This window comes from Bactrocera tryoni, chromosome 3, assembly GCF_016617805.1.
Source record: "Bactrocera tryoni isolate S06 chromosome 3, CSIRO_BtryS06_freeze2, whole genome shotgun sequence".
Taxonomy (NCBI): domain Eukaryota; kingdom Metazoa; phylum Arthropoda; class Insecta; order Diptera; family Tephritidae; genus Bactrocera; species Bactrocera tryoni.
The window spans coordinates 21,732,335-21,753,790 of record NC_052501.1 but is presented as its reverse complement, the minus strand read 5'-3'; the positions used below and the strand labels follow the sequence as shown (position 1 = coordinate 21,753,790).

Below are 21,456 nucleotides of genomic sequence, written 5' to 3'. Positions count from 1 at the left end.
CACAAAGAGACATTGGAATGCTGTTACGGGGGTAAAGCTAAAAGTATTCGTTATATTTGCCAACTCGACACAAAATGTCGCAAACGATGTCTTCATCTGGCCGAAAGCAAAACAATCGACGAAATCAAAACGTACATAGACAAAAAATTATACAAACACACGTACATATGTATGTACTATGTTGCATACTTAGTGGCGCTTGAGATGGTTGCTTTCGGCAGATAAAGCTTCGAGTGTGTTGATTTTTTCTACTTACACATGTTGCTTTTGTTGTTATAGCATTTAGGTGAAATCGTCACGCAGCCACTTTCACTTTATGCCTACATATTTGCTTTTCCTCCCAGTTGTTGTAAATGTTATGGATATTACCCGATCATAGGCAGTAACACAAGGAATTAAACCATTTGAAATGGCCGTGAAGCTGCAACATATTAATCGAGTAATGCATATGTAATACATATTTATATAAATACATACATATATGAAAGTGAAATTCGAATATTGTTTCAGTGTAATGAGTTCCAATAATTAGCTTTGCATATGAAATCAAATTCAATAATGAGTTCTAAGTTAGTCACCTTATGACTAATGTATTCATTCCCCGAAATTGTAGGACTTTCTGTGATTTCATAATAATAATCAAATTTGGGAACGAATATTAATAAAACTGTCGAGCCACTTTCGTATTTCTTTAGCAAGGTCATGCTCTTGAAACTCTGATCCCTGTTTCAATGAATTTTGAACCATTTAAATTTAAATTCTTGCGGGAAATGTGGTTTGAAGATATTTGATGAAACTTGAGGTTGCAAAAATAACTTTGCTCATAGCCGCCACAAACAGCGACCCCAAATAAAATAAGACAGTTGAATAAAAGGGGAACTTCATCGCTAAACAAAACTGTCTAGTGAAAAAGGGTTCTGTGGTCTTTTTATTTTAGGTCCATTTACCAAACGTGCGACGCTCTTAATGGTGATTCAGCTTCAATTCCTACACGTGTTGGATTTTGTAAGACCGCGAGCCAAGATCCTTTCACAAAACTTTCCACAAAATAGATGGGCACAGCCCCAATTATTGCTCAGGATGACGAAGAGGTCGTTCGGGTCGGCAGATAGCCTCTTTATTGCGCACCTTATGGCGTCTATGAGGATGCGCCGTTATTAGAGTAAACGTGGTGCCAACTGAGCTATGGATAGTCGAATTGCCGAATCTGGTGATTATGTCGACCGATTTTTGGACAACGTTGTTCCGTTGTTCCTGTTCATTATGAAATGGCAAACTAAACTGAGTGTAAATTAAGTAATAGCTGTCAGAGAGTCCGACTCCGAAAAACGTGTTGTTTTGTTGAAAACCCCACGTCCTAAAAAAAGCACCAGTTTTTTAGAACTTACTGAGGAGAAGCTTTATGAGCAGGAATGGGAAACTTTAATTCTTTAAACTCTTAACTTCTCTGCTATTTTACGAACTGAATAATGCCACCTCCCACAGAGGATTAATGCATGAATGAGGTTATATTTCCCATCACCGAAGTTTTGTATAAGTACTTTAGTCGCAATATTTTTCTTATTTTTTAAAAGAAAAAAACACTCAACGGACAGTACGAATCTATGTTCAGATGACCGCTGCAAAAGTAGGTATTAGAGCAATTACCTCATTTAAAATGAATGCTAAATGAAATTCTCCGGCCATATTGTATTTATATGGTATTTTTAAGTATGGACGTTTGTTTTACGTCTACAGGTCTGTCATTTTTTTGCGTGAGGTACACAATCATTGTTGCTTCATTTAGAGATGCTTATTTGGTGCGTAAAAGAGGCACTGATGATTAGTTAAATCGCAAAAATTATTTCCATAGATATCAGTTAAGTTTTTTTTGCTGTTGTAGCGAGGGTGGTAAGTTTCGGGTTCATTGGCATCGAAATCATCTAACAAAAGGCCAAGGAAAGATGCCGTTTCAACGAGGTCGGAACTTAGGAAGAAGAATATTAGATGGGTGAAGTTCTCCGGGTATGCAAAGAAGTGATTAGTGTCATACGAGAACTCATTGCAGGCTGAACATATATATTTTGTATGTCGAGGTCGGTGCCGGATAAGTAGGAGTTTACCCTGCTACAATATCCAGAACGAAGTTGCGAAAGGATTACTCTAGATTTACTTGGCAACTGAAACTCTTTGTCTGCAACGTCCAACAAAATCGCTGAATATGGTTTGAAAAACGTTTATCTTTCATGTTATTGAGAGTCAAAGCCTTAGTTGATGTTACGTACAATTAAACATATCCGTATTGAGTATGGATCCTTACTGGAACCGCGAATATGATTACTGAGCTCATTGCTCTGACAATATATATTATACACAACTATGTCCATTTTATTAGCGGAAATTGGAAATCGTGAACTTAATCAAACGTATCGAAAGCACATTAAAACTCAAAGTTTTTATAACCTCTTCATTAAAAAGTATTTGGCAATAAATAAATTTCAAACATAAATACTTTTTTATGATATAAAATGGAACGAGAAAGTTATTTTTTTTTCAAAGCCTCCCATCAGAATTCATACATTTAAATATATATATATGTATATGGGTATATACAACTAATCTCTTTCTAATACATACATATGTGTGCATCTTATAACATACTTATGTATCAATAAGCTTGCTGCCTGTGTAAGTTCAATCTCGCGGAAGCTCTTTAGCTTCGCCAACACACGTTTTATAGCCACAAAGTATGCAACGGAAGAGCAATAAAAAATCGAACAATATATTCATACTCGAGTATGTGTGTAAAAGTAATTCGTCTTTGATATACCAAAATTTGCCACGATTTATGATGACACACGGTAATAAAAAAATCATAACCTTTAAGCTTAACTACTTAAACGGAGCTACATGAGTGCTTACTCTTCCTTATGCGCTTAAGCGCTACATATGGCTGTATGCTCACACCAATGAGCGCTTAAATCATATCAAACGTCATATTGAGCATCCGCCAAGCGCTAAGCTTTCAAGCTTACAAGTATATATGACTTTAGTTTGTTTTTGCACTAAAGTCATATATACTCGTAAGCTTGAAAGCGCAGCTAGCAATACACAATACACCACTACTCTTTTCTTTTTGTTGTTGTTGCCTCTGTGGCTTCTATTAGCCATTTACTAATTTCCAGTCCATTTATCAGCACATTTGTGGTGTAAGCTTTCTGCAGCTTTTTTTTGTTTTATGGCTTTGCCCCAACGATAATGGGCTCAGATAAATAATTGAAAGTCTATAAATTATATGAAAAACGGCAGCAATCATGTTGATGTCCATTTAACGGTTTTATACGTCTCGTCTGCTTGCTGAAACGTAACACCGTTTTCCGTAACCCCCATAAAAAAGCCATCATATATAGTATGTTAGGATGCGTGTGAGTGAAAACAGCAAAAAGTGACGCCGAAAATTGAAAGCAAAAAGAAGTTGAAAAAACTTGAAAATGCCACTTTGGCCTTCATTTATGAAGTTATTAGTAATTTTCCTGCTTCATTAACTTTATCCGTCATATGCTTTTTAGTCGTACACTCGTATTTGTGCTTGTTTCTCTCGTTCGCTGTCATTTCGTTGCCGGAAAAAATTCGAAATCGAATTATAAGCGCACAACTGAAGGAAGCAGTTTAATGAGTTTTATTTATTTGCATTTTCGCTCCTTCTCTTTTGGTGTTCTTTATTCTTCACTTTGGAGTCTGCAAAGTTTTCCGCCGAAAGGCCACTACGTACGTATGTATGTGTGACGCGCATGTTCGCTTCGTCAAAGAAAATGCATTAAAAGTTGTTGCAAAGCATTCGATTAGTCTTATTACGACTCGGATTATAATTAAGAATCGATATTTCTATGAACTTTTCATGTTCGCAGGAAAGTTGTGCTAAATGAGACTCCATTAATTAAGTACTTAGTTTGTGTGCAGTCAAAGCTGTGAAGTTACCACAAAATAACGGTATTGGAATGCAATCTAATTGTATTTATCCGGGACTCGAAGTGGAACCAACTAAAAAAGCCATAAATTCGGTTTGAAAAATTATTTTTATTTATTTTAATGTAAAAAATGTGTGAAAATTATCATAAATTCAGGACCAATTCACTTTTGCTCGAAATGACTACCTTTTGCCTTAACTATGGCTTTGAGACCGTCAAAAAACGAATTGCAAGCTGCCCGAATGTGACTTGCCGGTAGTTTGGCCCACTCACGGACAATGGCTTTCTTCAGCATCTCGAGACTGGTGTTCTCCAAAATGATCCAGAGAGAATAATCCATTGGATTCGCATCTGGTGAATTCGAGAGCCATTGTGTGGTCGTAATGAAGTTCGGAACGTTGTTTTTCAGCCATTCTTGGTTCACTCGCGCTTTGTGAGACGGTGCTGAGTCTTGTTAAAACGTCCATGGTTTGCGACCGAAATCTTTGTTTGCCCACGGCTTCAAAGCAGCCTCCAAAAACCTTCCCGATAATTTGTCGCATTTACTTTGACGCCAGGCTCAATGAAAACAATTGGAGAGCGCAACTGCTTCGCTCTCTCAAGTCTTACGTGTTGCTGCTTCGGTGGGAGATCATGGGCCTTTTGGAACTTGTAAGGCTTGACCTTTCCTTCCCGAACCATCTCAGGTGACGTTGCAGTCTTTTGATGACCACCTCCTTGGCGTTTTGCGATGTTAACAGTATCATTGTAACGAGTGATGGTGCGATAAACAAAAACTTTATTCACATTAAGATGTTTGAGCTCACGAATAATTGCTGGCTGTGATTTTCCAGCTAAATATAAAGCAATCACACTATTACGTTTCAATTCCATCGCTGATCACAAAACGCTTTTGTACACTTGTGAACAATACTCCGAACTGTCATTCAGCAAATTTATAAACAGCTGATTCCAGCGCTGCGCGAACGGTCTGAAGTTGGTTACACTTCGAGTGTCCTGTACGAGTCGTGAACGATAACTTTTAACGAACTCTTGCTACAGAGTAACATACTATAGTTTTGTTCACCTAACGGTTGTACGTATCACCTAAAACTTATCGAGATATGTAGGTATAGAGTTAGATCAAGATGACGAGTAAAGTTGAAATCTGGTTGACTGTCTGTCTGCCCGTCCGGCCGTCAGTGCAAGCTGTAATTTGAGTAAAAATTGAGATAACTTGATGAAACTTGGTATGTAAGTTCCTTAGTGTAAAAAAAAATTGAGTTCGTAGATGGGCGTAATCGGACCACTGCTACGCTCACAAATCCTTATTAATCGAAAACTTAAGATATAGAACTGTAATTTGGCACAGGGGATCGCAGAAGCAAGGGGACTTGTGGACAAACCATTTGGAAAGTGAGCGTGGTCCCGCCATATATTAAGATTAATGTACATATCTCCTAAGTTACTAAAGCTACAACAACCACATTTCCCCAGATAAAATATTAAAAAAAAAGAATCCTACGGACAGTGTGTAAAGGATGATAACCCCACTCACTCCCCTATATAAAAGAAATTAATTCGGAGATAAGAAAGCCATTGGCTTTGATTCCTGCAAGTTGCAGTAGTTTAAAATGTTCGGTTGCACTCGAACTTAGCCCTTCCTTACTTGAGTTTATTACACTTTCATCCATAATGTCTACATTAAGCTATTACGTGAGTTATTTGACTTCAAAACATCGATTTTTTTATTGTCTTTAATAATGTTGTAAGATCTCTGAAATATTGTCATAAATGTTCCAGTTGTTCCGAGAAATAGTTTTGGAAACTTTGTTTTCAAAGTCCGTTGTCAAAATTTCTCGCGAATTACTCAACTGATCTCTGTAAAAGCAGGTCTTAGAGATATTTTTTACAAGGTCTTTAGCGAGGGTTTTATTTTTTTCAATCACAATTCTTAAAACAAACGTCGAGAAAATTTTACTAAAATATACTTTTTGTAAAAAAAGTCAGCCTAAAATACAGTTTTCACTTTTTTGTTTTTCCTTCGTCCAATATTATGTTGTCAGCTCTGTTTTTTTCCGAGCGCCTGTCCTTTTTGTTGATAGTTTAACTTTGACAAAAAATTTTGATCAATTTACTTTTTCTTTGAAATTTGTTTTAACTAATGTTTGTCTAAAAAATTTCCGGTATTCTATACAAATAAAATACTGGAAAAGTAATCCCTGACGCCAAAATGTCTAAAGAAGGATATCGATCATTGAAAAAGCGGTTAAGTTCTAACTAGCTGCACCGAATAGCTATAAATAAAGTTTCTCAACTTTATTCTTGCAAAAGCACGAGACTACATAAGAAAGATGAGATTATATTTAAGTAGTATTTTTTTTGAAACTTCTTCGACACGATTTTTAGGTTCCCCACATAGTCACCCATCGGGTAATTATGGGTTAGAAAACATACAATTAGGTAAATGAGTACTTTGAGAGAAAACGTTCCGCTTATGGTTAACCACAACACCACGAGCTCGCAGGAGGCCCAGATCTTTACTAATATTCCAAAGGAAAAATAGCGAAATTCCAATTTATTCCCAATTTAAGGATATTAAATTTAAAGTTCAACTCATTAGTTGTGCAATTTCCTTCAATTCCACCTTAATAAAATTAGTTCACATATATGTTTGTATTTTAAAATGGTTCTTCACATAGCCATTATTTTTTGTCCGTTTTTCTCCGAATCATATGGCAAGTAGTCTTATAAAATTTTAAAAAAAAATTAAATATGTACCGCCAAAGACATCGACTATAATGAAAATACCAAAAATTCTTTAGCATCAGATATGATTTTAGACACTAACATCATTTTGTTTCTTTTTTTTTACAGCGCTATTAAAATGCTACAGCATCATCGATAAAAATAATAAGAAAATCAAATATTTAATTTAAACTACATATATAATATTAATATAATTAAAGAATTACAAACACACCCTTATACTAAATGCATTTTTATGCGCACCCTAATTAACACTCAACTCAGCCAGAGAACATTAAACGTTCTCTGAGTCAGCACAGTCCGCTATGCCCAACAACTCAACAAGCGACCGCAGCAGACCATGCAAAAACATACACTGCATAACTGCGCTGCCGACAGTTATTTTCATTGAGTAAACAAGAGCACGTGCAAACCAATTACAAGTGAAAATGTGTTAATAAAATGTGAATAATACAACTAATTATACAAGTTTTATAATAAATTAGTTCAAGAAATATAATTGAGTGGTAAAAAAGAGAAAGCTGTGAAATAATCTCAATGCAATAAATGAGAGTGAAGTGTGATGACAAAAGTGTATAAAATTATGTGAGAAAGAACTGTGATGATGGAAATGTGTATAAAATTATGTCAAATGCAAGTCTTCTGATGGTTTATTGAAAATTCAGTTGTAAAAGGAGTAAATATAGTGTAATATTGAAATGCAATAAATGCAATAAGTGTATGTGAAGTGTTGTGCAAATTCTACGTTGGTTTGGTAGAAGTAATTGCAGTTGTTTGTGCATAAAAATAAGTAAGTCCATTTCCACTTCTTGCCGCAAAGTGCTATTGCAGTGAAAAAATAAATCTTTACAAAAGTGAATTTAAAGTTTAATCTTAATTTAGTGTGTTGTATTAAATAAATTAAAAAAATTTTAAAATGGAGCTGGATTCTAAACAAAGGTGAGTAATATTATTATAAAGAGTTAATTTCGGGAAAATAATATATTTCAAAATAATAGAAAATAGCAACAGTAAAAATAATATAATTATCAGATAATACTTTTTATCAGCCTCAGCAGACCTTTGCTTTTTATCATTTAAAATATTAAGGTATTAATTTTAAGTACCAGTTGATCTCAAAATTTGTGCAATTTTTACGAGATAAGGTGTAGAAATTGAAGAAATCTTTATGTGGAGCAAATTTTGAAAGAGCTATCACCTCCATAAAATGACAAATTGGAATATAGTACAGTTAGAAGTACGAAATTTCATTACAATCTCAGGTTAGATTAGTCTGGCAGGCTTTTGAGCCAATTTTGAAGACACCAAATGGAGTTCTGTTACGAAGTCCATGAGGAGTAGTTTAGAATCATATTGTTAAAGTTTAACGAATTTTTACCCTGGACGGGCATCGTAATTTTACTATTCGATTTGACGTCTAAGGTTAAGAGTTGATAACTTCAACTGCTCAGCTATTTGTATCCATCACGTTTATAAGCAAAAGTAACGCTGAGTTCTTTGTTGAAATGTATAGAACTATGGAGGCTTACCAAAATTGTTTGAGGAACTCGTAAGACGTATTGGAGTAGGTTTAATTCGTCGAAATGTAGTTTCTCATTGGCCATTGCTTTTTTACACATCTTTTAATTCCTTTGAAACGGAAATTAACCAACAGAGCACTTTCGGCTTTGCTAAGTTTTCTTTATCTTTCCGATATACTAATATATAAGATAAACATAAAAATCACAAAATTAAAACCCTAATTCATTCAGGAGGACCTGATGGGATTAGACATAGAATGTGTCCCATAGGCAAAGTGGAGCATATTAATACCATCATATAAACTTAAAGCGTCACATGGGTACCATAAACGAAAATGTGTTGAAACAACCGGATATTCACAAATAACTAGCACTTTTACTTTCAGAGGTGAACTGAATGGCTTACCATAAGTACATATGTATACTTTTCTGCGCAAATATTTGTTTGAACTGTTGTGTGATTCCCGAAATACCATAGGCCGTCTGGCAGAACTCACAAATTTAAAATGAATACAATGCTAAGTTTCCATTTAAATAAATCCGAAAGGGTTAAAGCTGGCCTGCCTCGCATTTTGCTCCGAACATGGTATATTCACATTTCCCCGAAATTTTTAACAATCAAAATGAAACGTCGAAGACGCTTAAAGTGTTGTATATAAATGTTCAGCGGACACAGTGAACCAATTTAGCCATGTCCATCTGACCATAAGTCAGATTCGGTTTTTGATATCTATCTGAACTTTTGCTAGTGGTCTTCTCTTCCCAAGAAGCTGTATATTTTTCGGGATCGTCGACATCTGACCGCTAAAGCATATTGTTATCATACAAACTAACCGGTCAAAATCAAGTTCTTGCATGTAAAATTTGTTCAACACAGCGCTCTATAGCATATAGCTGACCTACAAATGAATCAGTGAAGGTTATTATAACTTATCTGATTGCGACGATTACGATACCTGACAGTTACGTCCATCGTAACGTAGCCGGTGATATAATAAATATGCAGTTCATTTCTTTCTACATTAAGGGTGATCCATTTCGAGGTCCTATATTTTTTATAGAAAAAACACAGAAATTTCAAATTTGTTGAAGAATGTTTATTATCATTCGGAAAAACATTTTCTGGCATTTATATTTTGAAGACTATCTCTTTTAAATGTTGGTCATGGCTACGTCTCAGATGGTCCATCCGTTGAGGTCAATTTTCGTTGACTCGTTTGAGCATTTGGACTGGTAACTGGCGAATGACACGCGTGATGTTTTGCTCCGAGGGCAGAACCGAAGCGGTATTGTCCGCATAGACTTTAGACCTTACATATTCGGACAGGAAAAAGTATAACAGTGTTGTATCACACGATTTTGGTGGCCAGTCGACCGGCTCAAAAGCGAAATTATCTGCTAAACGAAGTTTTCTCTCAATAAATTCATTGATTTATGCAATAAAGACCGATGATGATACCACCGGCCCACAAGCCACACCAAACAGTTATTTTTTTCTGAACGCAGTGGCAGCTCTCGAATCTCTTTAAGTTGCTCTTCGTCCTAAATTCGGCAATTTTGTTTGTTTACATACCCATTGAACCAGAACTGAGCCTCTTCTCTGAACAAAATTTTGCTCGAAAATGGTGAATTTTCGTGGAAGCGGCTTCGGTTCTTGCATAAGCTATATTTGTACGCTTGCAATTTAAGATATCGACATAAAATGGGTCCAGGCGATCCATACGTCAGCCTGAGTTGCTGCGACCGGCGCCTCTACTTGGATCACCCGTTATTTACTTTTTGATTTACTATACCTTCTAAATAAATCATTAAAACTAAACCCATGAACACGTCTCAACAACCATTTCCTCATTTTATACTAAAATTCCACACCTTCCTTAGCTCCCTCACGCTTTCCTACTTCTAAGTGGTTAAGCAGAGTCTCTCTATAATGCTGTTACTTTCCATCTTAATGCTGGTTAATCGCGTAATCTATGTATTTATGTATATGTTATTGTTGCTGTTATTGTTGTTGGTGACATGTCATCAGTCACTTTTCGGTACGTGTTGGTTTCAACAAGCAAAAAGCAAATGAGTAAATAAGTATGTACATACTTATGAGTATCGACTGAGTGATGGGTAGTTGTAAGCCTCAAGGTGTGCCTCCATAGACGCATGTAGGTTTTTAAATATATATTTATGTGTGATCATATGTGTGTTTAAAAACATTTTATGCAACATTAAAAACAACAGCAACACCAACAGCTCCGACAAACAAACAACACACAAAATTGACAGTTAAGGAAATGACAGTGAATGAGTAAAAGGATGTGGAGGGAACACTGATTATGTTTGCGTGAGTGTGTGTGGGTGTATGTGCGTTTGTAGTGACAGAACTGGTGGCAGCACATTTTTACATATTTTTTCAATGTCAACAAGAAAATCAACGTCAGTAGACAAGTGAAGTGATTAAAATAACAGAAAGAGGAAACGAAATAAACGAAAGCGGCAACAACAGCAGCAAAGTACAACAACAAGATGTGCACAACATGTAAATAATGTTGCGCACTTGACGTGTGCTATTGCTGTTTGCTGTTTATGAATGTTGTCTGCTGTTGGTTGGTAGTCGTCGCAATGTCAGTGGCAACAACATTTACATATTAAGTAGTTTTTAAATCGCTGCAGACAAACGTCAGACAAGTGTCAGCGTTAATAATTTATCATGTGAAATGGATGTTGAGTGGAACATTCAATGTTTGTCTGCATAAAGCCGGAGGCCGGAGAGTTAGGCAAACGTGGGCGAAAAGCTGATTTACCATTACTGATTTACCAAAGTGGCAACTTTGATAGCTGAGCGGATAGAGTGCGTGCGAGGTATTCTCAGCACCCTATGAAATACTTTCTTCCTACTTCTATTATCAAAATCGGCAGGTTTAGTTCTTTTACGTATAAAAAGTACTTTTCTGGCAATCAAATCCAAGGCTCTCTTCTGGAATGTATGTCGGAGCTTCTTCTGCTTGAGTTCCGTAAGTTTGTGTCAGAACTAATGTTGACATAATATTCTGCGTGGACTATAGGTCAATATCAGCTTAGAAATTAGGTTAAATTAAAAGAAAATCATTACTTTAATATATAGAAAACCTAAGCCGAAAATTATTGTATTTCAGTATTACCGTAATGGGTGCCCAAAAAAGTTTGAAGATGAGAAAGCTTCACTTGATAGGTTTACTATACTATACATATAGCTTTACTTGATAATTATTCAAGTAGTCATTCAAAAAAAAAGATGCTGCTTCGGACTGAGTAGGCAATTAAGAAGCAAAGTCCTCTCTCGACAAACAAAAACCAAACTCTATAAGTCACTCATAATTCCCGTCCTGCTATATGGTGCAGAGGCTTGGACGATGTCAACAACTGATGAGTCGACGTTGCGAGTTGGCGTTGGCGGTAAAGCCAAAAAGCCACGACGTCAAGGTAATGCTCTATATTTAGTGAGTTCAGATAAACTTTTAAAACCAGCCGAAACCACTAATAGGAAAAGCTTTTGACAATAACTCATAAAATTGAAGCGAGGGATTGCCGACAAACGTCCAGAGATCGCAATTTGGAAAACAACGGCTGGCAAGTTTCACTTCATCCGCCTTATAACCGAATAACACGAATTGAACTGCTCGATTATGTATTAAAATTCAGGCCCTATATTTACCTAATCACCGCATAGATAAAAACTATTTTTTAACTCAGAACCGAAGTTGCTTCATCAGAGTTAAAAAAAAAAACATCGCACCATTTATTTTCCGAGTATCGCCATTTTGATTCCCATCTACTTAATTTGAGTAGAAATTCCCGAGTATAATTAGTATTAGTATTAAATAGATAGTATAAGTGTGCTACTATGTGCCTAACAGTGGATGACAATACTACTGTGGGCAAGAAATAATAAGACTCCTTAAATTATATTTCGTCCGAAAACCCATTCGCCGAAATATTGGGTGATCGAAAAAGTCAAATATAAAAAAAAATAAGTTGAAGTTTGTTTGGAAAAGACTTTCCAACTACCCAATTTATTTTTTCTAGATTAGAATAATTGTTAGTGAAATCTGCTCGAAATGTCACATCAAAATAATCGTTAGTGTTAGCTTGTCTATCCGAAGTAAATAAAGTGCATTCAGCGATTTGTAACGATGAGTAAAATTATTCAACAAAGAAGTTTCAGAGTATTGAAAAAGATCTTCGGTCATCAACTGATGATCAACACGTCAATATAATAAAAGAATTAGTGCTTGAATCGACTATTAACAGTCAGATACCTTACTGGCATCGTTGGAATATAGGAAGGATCAGTGAAAATCTTTTTGAAAGATCATTTGAAACTAAGAAAATGGAAAACGCGAGCTGTTCCAAAATCACTAAATTTTTTTGAAAAACAGCGTCGCGTTAAAGTATTTGAAATAATTTTGTTAGACTACCAGGATGCTATGAAACATATAATTACTGGCGATGATGGCAGAACATAGTGGCAAAGGTGAACCGAAACCGAAAGAACCACATCACAAAAATCAATCGAAAAAAATCAAGGTTATATTATTACTTTTCTTCTTCGATCGAGGTGTGGTTCATATTCCTTCAGATTGACTAAACTGTCAACAGAAAATACGATTTGACCGTTTACCATTTACCGCTCTGGGGAAACCGTTTTGAGTAATTTGAAGACATTAAACCTGAATCTCTACACGCATGGAAGGCTATTCCGGAAATTAAGTTTAACAACTGTTTCGACGATTGGCAAAAACGACATAGATTTTGAAGAATAAATTTTTTAAAATTAGGAACAAAGTCTTAGTATTTTTCGCCCAAAGTAGTATCATCTCCTTTAATTTTCATTGTTTATTTCTGTTTGGATTAAGTTCCATTCCAGGCGATACTTACGAGGCAGACAAAAAATATTGTTTTATCAACGAAATTCTACTGCTTTTTATTTTCTAAAAATGTTAGCATGTTTTAACGTTTACTGGCATCACTTTACATTGACAGCAGTTTGCTTCTTCCTAACAGTTCTGATCTTTGAACACTTGATATGCCTTTTCAGAGGTCGTAGGCAGAAAATGGAATATTATGTTCTACGGCCTTCGCTTCTCTGGTCAATAATCACAGTTCTCTGAGAGCATACTATAAATTAAACTAATGATATACAGTGGCTTCAATAATGAAAATTAAGTAAAAATATTTGCTAAAGAATTAAATTTCTAACCAGAAACTATGTACATTAACAGCTTAGTCTCACTTTTAATTTAACCAACAAATTGTGAACTCTTCTGGCCCATAGCAGAATACTACAATGTCTGCTTGAACGGACTGTCTGCAAAGTTCCAATACATCAGAGACTTGCAATTTGTGTACCATCATCATCAGCACCACCAGTACTACAACAACTGGTAACAACAACAAAAAGAACTAGCAAGCAGCAACATAATGAAAATATACGCGCGAAGAGACACATTAACCGCCACTGAGCAGCATAAACGAAGTATACTTGTATGCACAATAACAATAACAACAGCAACAGTACCCATGAACAACAACAAGAAATCAAAGCACAAGCAAAACAGCTGGTGACTACATAGAGATATCAGCGTGAATTCGCACAGCAGGCAACTGCCTTCGTAACTGCATTGCAAACAACGACAACAATAGCGGCAACATACGCACTCGCACGATTGCTCGGCAATTTATTACAAAGTTGCAACTTGTAAGCGCGCACACTGCGTCATGCCACTTAAACTACGTGCACACTATAACAAACAGGTGCCAAAAACAAGTTGCACATAAAACAAACGGAACAACAACACTGCCACACACTCACACAAATCACAAAGTATATACGTACATATAATAGATTATTCGCAGTTGCAAAGCAGCAGACCAACAGCTGCAACAGCAAGCGAGTTAGCGAACAGGCAGGCTGGCAAGCAGACAATCATCGTGCAACATGACACAAAGTGTACGAATGTTGCAGCGCTTTTGTTTGTTGCTTGCAACAAAATTTACAAGACCTTAATAGCAACAATGCTTAACCAAAGGCGCGAAAAATGTCACACTCTCGCGCTCCAATTTGGTTAAATGTGCGGAGAGTTGAACGCGACATTCAAACTATTGCCTTCAGGCGCCTGGGAGGAGTGTGGCTGTGCAGCTTTCAATGTTGCGTGAAAAACTGTGAATGAAAAAGTGTTTTAACGGAAAAATGCAAGAGAATAATGTTGGAATTTCAAGCGTTATTGCGTTCAGCTACCGAATGTACGTATATCATACGTACAAAGAATCGAAACAAATACGACCTTGGACAGCCAACACTAAAATTAAAATTAAAGATTAAATAAGCGTTAACTTGGGTTGCACTGAAGTTGTAATACCCTTCACCCTTATTAGTAAGTTAGTGTTGGGACTTTATTTTGATTGCTCAGTTCGTATGGCAGCTATACGTTATATTGGTCCGATTTCGAAAGTTTTTGCGGAGATTGTAGAGTTGCCTTTGACAATAATATATGCCAGTTTTCATGAAGATATCTTATCAAATAAAAAAGTTTTCCATACTGGTACTTCATCCCGACCGTTCCGTTTGTATGGCAGCTACATGCTAAAGTAGTTCGATATTGGCGGACCCAAAAAAGGCTTTCGTAGTTTATTATGTTGTGAAAGTTCATATTTAAAAACAATATCCTGGGAAGACTATAGGTTTAACTGTAATTTCAATCCACGACGATTCCCCTTTCTTACTTAAAATTTATAAATATATTTTCTCAATAACAACAAAAACCTTTTAATTTGTCATCAATGCTGTTTTCTAAAAGACCAGCTTCAGCAACTGCGCTTTCTTATCAATATTGTATTCTTCTGAAGGGTGATTTCGAGGTTCCCTACTTTTTAAAGAAAAAACACATAAGCTTCAAAATTAATGGGAAATATTTATTATCATTCGAAAGAAGATTATCTCTTTCAAATGTTAGTCGCGGATCATCCATCTATGGAGTCAAGCATTTCGACTGGTAACTGGCGAATAACACGCGGGATGTCCAAGGCCTGGATCGCAGCGGTATTTTCCGCATAGACTTTAAACTTTACACAGCCCCTCAGAAAAAAGCCTAACGGTGTGATATCACACGACCTTGGTGACCACTTGCCTGGCCCAAAATGTGAAATTATCCGCTCGCCGAAGTCTTTCCTCAATAAATCCATTGATGGATGCGATGTGTGGAAAGTGGCGACGTCTTGTTGAAACCAAATGTCGCTGAGATCACGAGGTTCAACCTCAGGCATCAAATAGTCTGTAATCGTGGCGCGATAATGGTCGCCATTGACGGTTACGCTCTCACCCGTATTATTTTTGAAGAAATATGGTCCGATGATCTTCGGTCCACAAACCACACCAATCCATTGCTTTCTCTGGTTAAAATAGCAGCTCTTGAACCTCTTCAATTTATGCTTTTCCCAAATGCGGTAATTTTACTTTTTTACATACCCATTTAACCAGAAATGATCAAAATTTGGCTCGAAAACGTCGCATCTTCTTGGAACTTTTTGAAAGCCAATAGAGGGAAGAGAAGTCGCTTGGGAAGGTCAAGCGGTTTCTGTTCTTGCACAAGCTTATTTTGTACGCTTTCAATTTAGGATCTCGGCAAAAGAATATTTAAGATCTCGACAAAAAAAAGTACATCTGTGGATCACCCTTTAGACCTAATCTCGTCAAATTAAAGTAGGCTGACAACACTTCCGATGATGGAGGTGTCATTTTCTTCCTGCAATTGAAGAGGAGTCATGGCTGCCATCGTAAGGCAAGGCAAAACCAGTAGCGTTTTTTGAACCCATTTCCCCACTCTTGCAACTTTGTTGGTGCCACTTCCTTAGTCAAATTATCAGCCATCTCTCCTTAAAGGTTTAGTTACTTTTCTCTTAGTATTGTTTTTATAACATGCTCCCATAAGACCACTTCCCCCATGCGGAATTTTCGAGATTTTATCCTGATCATCTTTTCAATAGGAGATGGACTTTCACTTGGAAAAAAATGCTCTCTCTAAAGGCTTTCGAACACGGACTTATTCACTACACAATGCCAAAAGATTGCTCTTTTAGCATTCCAAAGAAAGCATGCAAGAATCTGGAAAAATTTAAGAATCATCGGTGCTTTGAGTGAGGTATCAAATTGAAAGAATATCTCATTTGTATATACATATAATTGGCAGTAGATCTGTATCAATCTCCATTTTAGAAGTACTCTTAGCATTCCACAAGTTCAATTTCCATGCATGTGTCTCTGCTGTTGTCAATCAAACCGTGATCGAATGAATGAATCCATTTTTACCTTTACACTAACTGATAGATGTGTATCACTAGCCAAAAATAACATATGTGTCGCCAATATCTGGCAGTCAAAAGACAGGTTTTCGATCACTTAGACATTTCATTTATTGAAAAATAAGAGTAAACAAAGAAAGTGCAGCGACACTTGATTGACGTGTGACTCATTTGCGAAGCACACAACGGAAGTGAGACTTTCTGCCATCAGCTGCCTGGTGGTCATACAGCCACACAGCTTCGCAAAGTGAGGAGAAGAGCAAACCACTCGAACGTGCGTTAGACTGCTAAGCATCTTGATAGATGAGAGCGCACGGAGTGTGAGTTTGTTTTAGTTTGCGCGCGACTTTTTGACGCCACAGCGAAAGCGGAAACGCCTACTACAACGGCGAAATGACTGAAAGCCGACGAAATCTGCGATAGCCTCATAAAAAATAAAAAAAATAACACACTAAAAGCACACAAATAAGCAAAAAGTGGTATGTGCCATGTGGCGTGTGGCATAGAATAAAAATCAGCAGCTGTCAGCAAGAGATAAGATGCGAACTTAATAGACTTGTAAAACATACGCTCGAGTGACCCCCCAAAAAATAAGTTGCACATCAACTTGTAGTAACGCCCAGCACTTCATGCCAGTGTAGGACAGCACAAGATGGCAGAAAAAACTTTGAGCAATAATCTGTAAATAGCGAAGCGATGTGTAGGAAGCAGGGTAGCTAATAGAAAAAACTCAGCGCCACAACTAACTGCCTATAAAGTGTTTTCGCCAACAATGCTTTTGTTATTTGAACTTTCACTTTCACTTATCTGAAATGCGAAAGAAAAGTCAATACCTCCCATGAATGACTCACTCAACTAGCGCAGGACATCCACCAAAAGTATTTTGCTATAATTTTTTTTTGCCACTTTTTATGCCCACAGCCACTTGACATCACACAATCAGATGGCAGAGGCTCAAGTGGAAAGAAAAACTGGGGCGCAACGCACGCTTGCAACATGCAGTCGCCAGTAATTATAAAAAAAAAATAAAAAATAGTTTGTGTAATAATAGTTTTGTTGGTCTTTTCGTGAACCCTCTTATGTTATTGTGTATATATGTATTGTAGCTTGTAAACGTTTTGTGATGTTCAGAACTAAAATTTCTGAAATCTGAATTTTGGCAATGAATATTTATTTTCTAAGCTTCCGTATCTAAATTTTCACGTCAATTTGTGCTCAAAAAACTCTTCACTTTAAATACCGTTAATTTGATGATCATTGACTCCATTGGTCAAAATGCTGCTTATTTGAAATTTAATATAGTGTGGAGTTTTGTATCGATTTTTTTTTCTAGGCTTCAATTCCGATCCTAGTTAGAAACAAGCAAAAACGTTAGCTTAGGCTGCACCGTAGCTAATATACCCTTCACAGGTGCATTTCTTTTAGTAAATATGTGTTCAGTTTCTATGGAAGCTATATGCTATAGTAATCCGATCTGAACAATTTTTTTGGAGATTAAATTATTACCTTAAGCAGTAATCCATGTCAAATTTCGAAAATATACCACGTCAAATGCAAAAGTTTTCCATACAACCCCTTGATTCCGATCTTTCATTTTGTATGAGAGCTATATGTTATAGTGAGCCGATCTGAACAATTTCTTCGTATATTACATTATTATCTTAGAAAATTACTTGTGCCAAATTTGGTGAAGATACATTGTCAAATATTTGTGTTTTCCAAGAACTTGATTCCAATCGTTTAGTTTGTATGGCAGCTATGTGCTATAGTGGTCTGATATCGGCAGTTCCGACAAAGGAACGCTTCTTGAAGAGAAAATAAAAATTTGATCTATTAATGGATCATCTCAGTTTGAAATTTTGGAAAAACCAATTTTTTAATCGGATAGAATACATCGTAGTAAACATTCTCTCAAATTTTGAAATCGAAATTCAAATTATAATTGGGCGCTACAGCGTTTCTTGTAGAAAGGGAACAGAGTGGAGAATATAGCGACTCCAATCTTTAAACTCGTTTTTCCCAGAATGGTGTTTTTCAAAACGGTTTCCGCTTTCAAAGGAAGAGTTTTCCTACTTTTTTTACGAAAAACTGTTGCAAAAAGGGCCAAAATGGATACTTTTTGTTCAAATTTCAAAACAACAGAAAAAGCTTCTATAGATCGATAGCGACTCTCCTATAGATTAATAATATTTTTGAAATCTTTATTTTGGCTCAAAATTGCGACCGCAATCGTGGACATCGTACAGAACCTTTTTTACGAGTAATTTCAACAATTTATTAAACTATTATACACCCAATAAATAAAAATAAAAATCATTCATAATCAAAATATCGATCTGAAGATTTTCACACTTCCTTTTCTCTACAAGAAGCTGATTATTTGTCGTAACCGATAATATGGACCATTTTAGCATATAGGTGCCATACTTACTGACCGATCGAAATCCGATGTTATATGTATATAGAATATTTAGTAACTTATAATTAAAAGGTATTCCAGCCTCGGAAAAGTCGAAACCGTAACACAGTCAGCTGAAAAAGTTAATAGTGTTTATGATCCTTATAAAGTAACAGTCAACCACACACAATTCCCTGGAAGGCCATTCTCGAAACTTTCACTAAAAAAATGGAATTTGTTGTATACAATCCACATTTAAGCACTGTTTCGATTGCTCAGGAGCAAAATATTGCACTAAAAACTGAATACAAAATAAAGCTCGATGTATGAGTAGCACACATGCTAACGCAAAAAAACCTCTTGAATAAAATTTCTATCTGCGAATCGCTAGCAAATCGATCCATTGCCGAAGCGGATGATTACTGGTAATGAAAATACAGCAGGAAGCAAAAACGGTCGTGGTCGAATCGCGAAGAGCCGGTGAAATGGGTAGACAAGCCAGGAATGTCGGTCAGGCAGGTTATTCTCTGTTTTTTTGTGGCAATGACAGGGAATTATCTAATATTTCCTGCTCCTTTATGTCCAAACTCTTATTTCAGACTTGTATTGTATAAATTATCTGAAGGAAGCAATGGACAGTCAGACCAGCATTGCATTGAGGATGACTTTGCTAAAATACATTAGTTTGGTGGAATTCTCACGGTTCACTCTGCTCCAGAAAATCTGACAGTCGCACAAGCTCTAGCTGTTGAGCAGTGCTTGCTGAGTTCACTACACGTCTCTTTGGGTAAAGGTGACATGCCTAGCAAGCTCGTCGATTTTACAGATCGGTGATTCCGCTGTGAGCAGCCACAGGTGCAATTATATTATGGAAGATGATGTTGATAATGAGATACCGCAGTCCTCTTGGCTAGTTTTAAGTGTACAGTCAGCGACTGTTAACTTTAATTTAATACAAAGACTATTTACTAGACCTACTTAGTATTATTTGTCAAAAGAATGGATCAAGGTTTGGTCTGCCTACTAAAACCGTTACATTGAGCTACTCAATTATTTTGATTACAAAAAATGTGTCTTGCAAAACGATGCAGGGTTCCCCAACAGACTGTGGAATAGAAAAATCTATTACATAGTGTGATAATAAACCCGAGGAAATGGCTCCGTAGCTATTATAAAAGATTTCATAATCTGTAGCTTTCGAGAACTTCTTAAACTAGGCAAGATAAGCTGTTCAGAACATCCCATTTTCCCCTTCAATCGCACCCACCAAGGACATTAAAGCAAAAGCTCGCAATAATAGCGAAACAACTGACACAAAACATTTGACAACATCCTCAGCGGGGGTGCGCCTTCGGGTGCCAATGATTTTGGTAATATATAGCATTATTTCTTACTTTCGTTGCGATTCTCGTTGATTCTCGCCAGCACACAGGCGAACTTCATAAACTACAAAATAATGGCGGCATTGTGTGTCACTGTGAGGTTGGGTTGTGCCAATATGCTTTGCCAGTGCAACATGGATTCCGATAGCCAAAACCACAGACATGGCAACAACACCAAGAACAACAATGTGTTAAACAAATCTTTTTGCAGTTTGTTGGAAACTTTTTGACACGTTGTTAAGAAAAATTTCAGCTCATTGTCGCTTAGTATGCAATATACACTTGTAGTTGTTTGTATGTGTGTGTATGTGTGTGTGAGTGTGTAAGGAAGTCCCTGTATGTATTTATCCCGCAATAAAAGTGCAACGCTGCGGGTGGCAGCCGAAAGTGAAGAGCAACAAAGCAGCTGAGAACAACAACAACGCACAAAACATGTGTAGTAACAGCAAGCAACGAACAACAGCAACAACATTTGTAACAAACAACAGCAACAACATTTGTAACAAAGAACAACAAAAACAGCCATTAGCAACAAATAAACGCATACAACAACAAGCCATTGTATTAAAAGGCGCTACTTCGGTGAGTGCCTGCGTTGTGTTGTTATTATTGTTTTTGTAGCGCTGGTGTTAGCAGACAAGTGTCAAAAGTGTTTGTAGCGCGCAGATAAAAGCTTTTATACAAAGTAAATGCTGAAAAGTTAAAAGTGATGTGAACATTAGGTACATTTTGTTTTTGTTTTTGCTTTCGCCTGTTGACTGAAAGAGTTAGTGTTGTTATCGGTATTATCGTAAGTGCTGTAAGTCTTGATTTTTCGTTGTTTTTGTTGTCCTCCTTTTGTGCTTCTCTTTATTTCCCTTTTACATACATACATACTGTAGCTTCTTGTTTGTTGCAAGGAGGCGAAAGTTTGTTCACATTTTCAATGCAGCGCGAAAAGTTGGACGGTCTTCAATCTGCAATTTGGTAGTTTCGATTAATTAGGTATGAGATTAAGTGGCGTATTTAGAAATCGTCTGATAATTTGACTTTAAAGATAAAAATAACATTTTTTTTAAATACATCAATTTACCTTAGAATGAGAAAAAATGTTAACTTCGGGTGCACTGAAACTACTTATATTATCCTTCGAA

The 21,456-nt window shown here is 36.4% G+C and overlaps 1 long non-coding RNA gene across 1 annotated transcript in view; it reads left to right on the top strand.

The window, feature by feature from the left end:
* The first annotated feature begins 7,560 nt into the window (after window positions 1-7,560).
* LOC120771694 overlaps window positions 7,561-21,456 on the top strand; it is a 117,008-nt gene continuing 103,112 nt past the window's right edge. The window contains exon 1 of the long non-coding RNA XR_005704996.1: window positions 7,561-7,634. This is a non-coding gene — a long non-coding RNA (uncharacterized LOC120771694). The remainder of the gene's footprint in view (window positions 7,635-21,456) is intronic.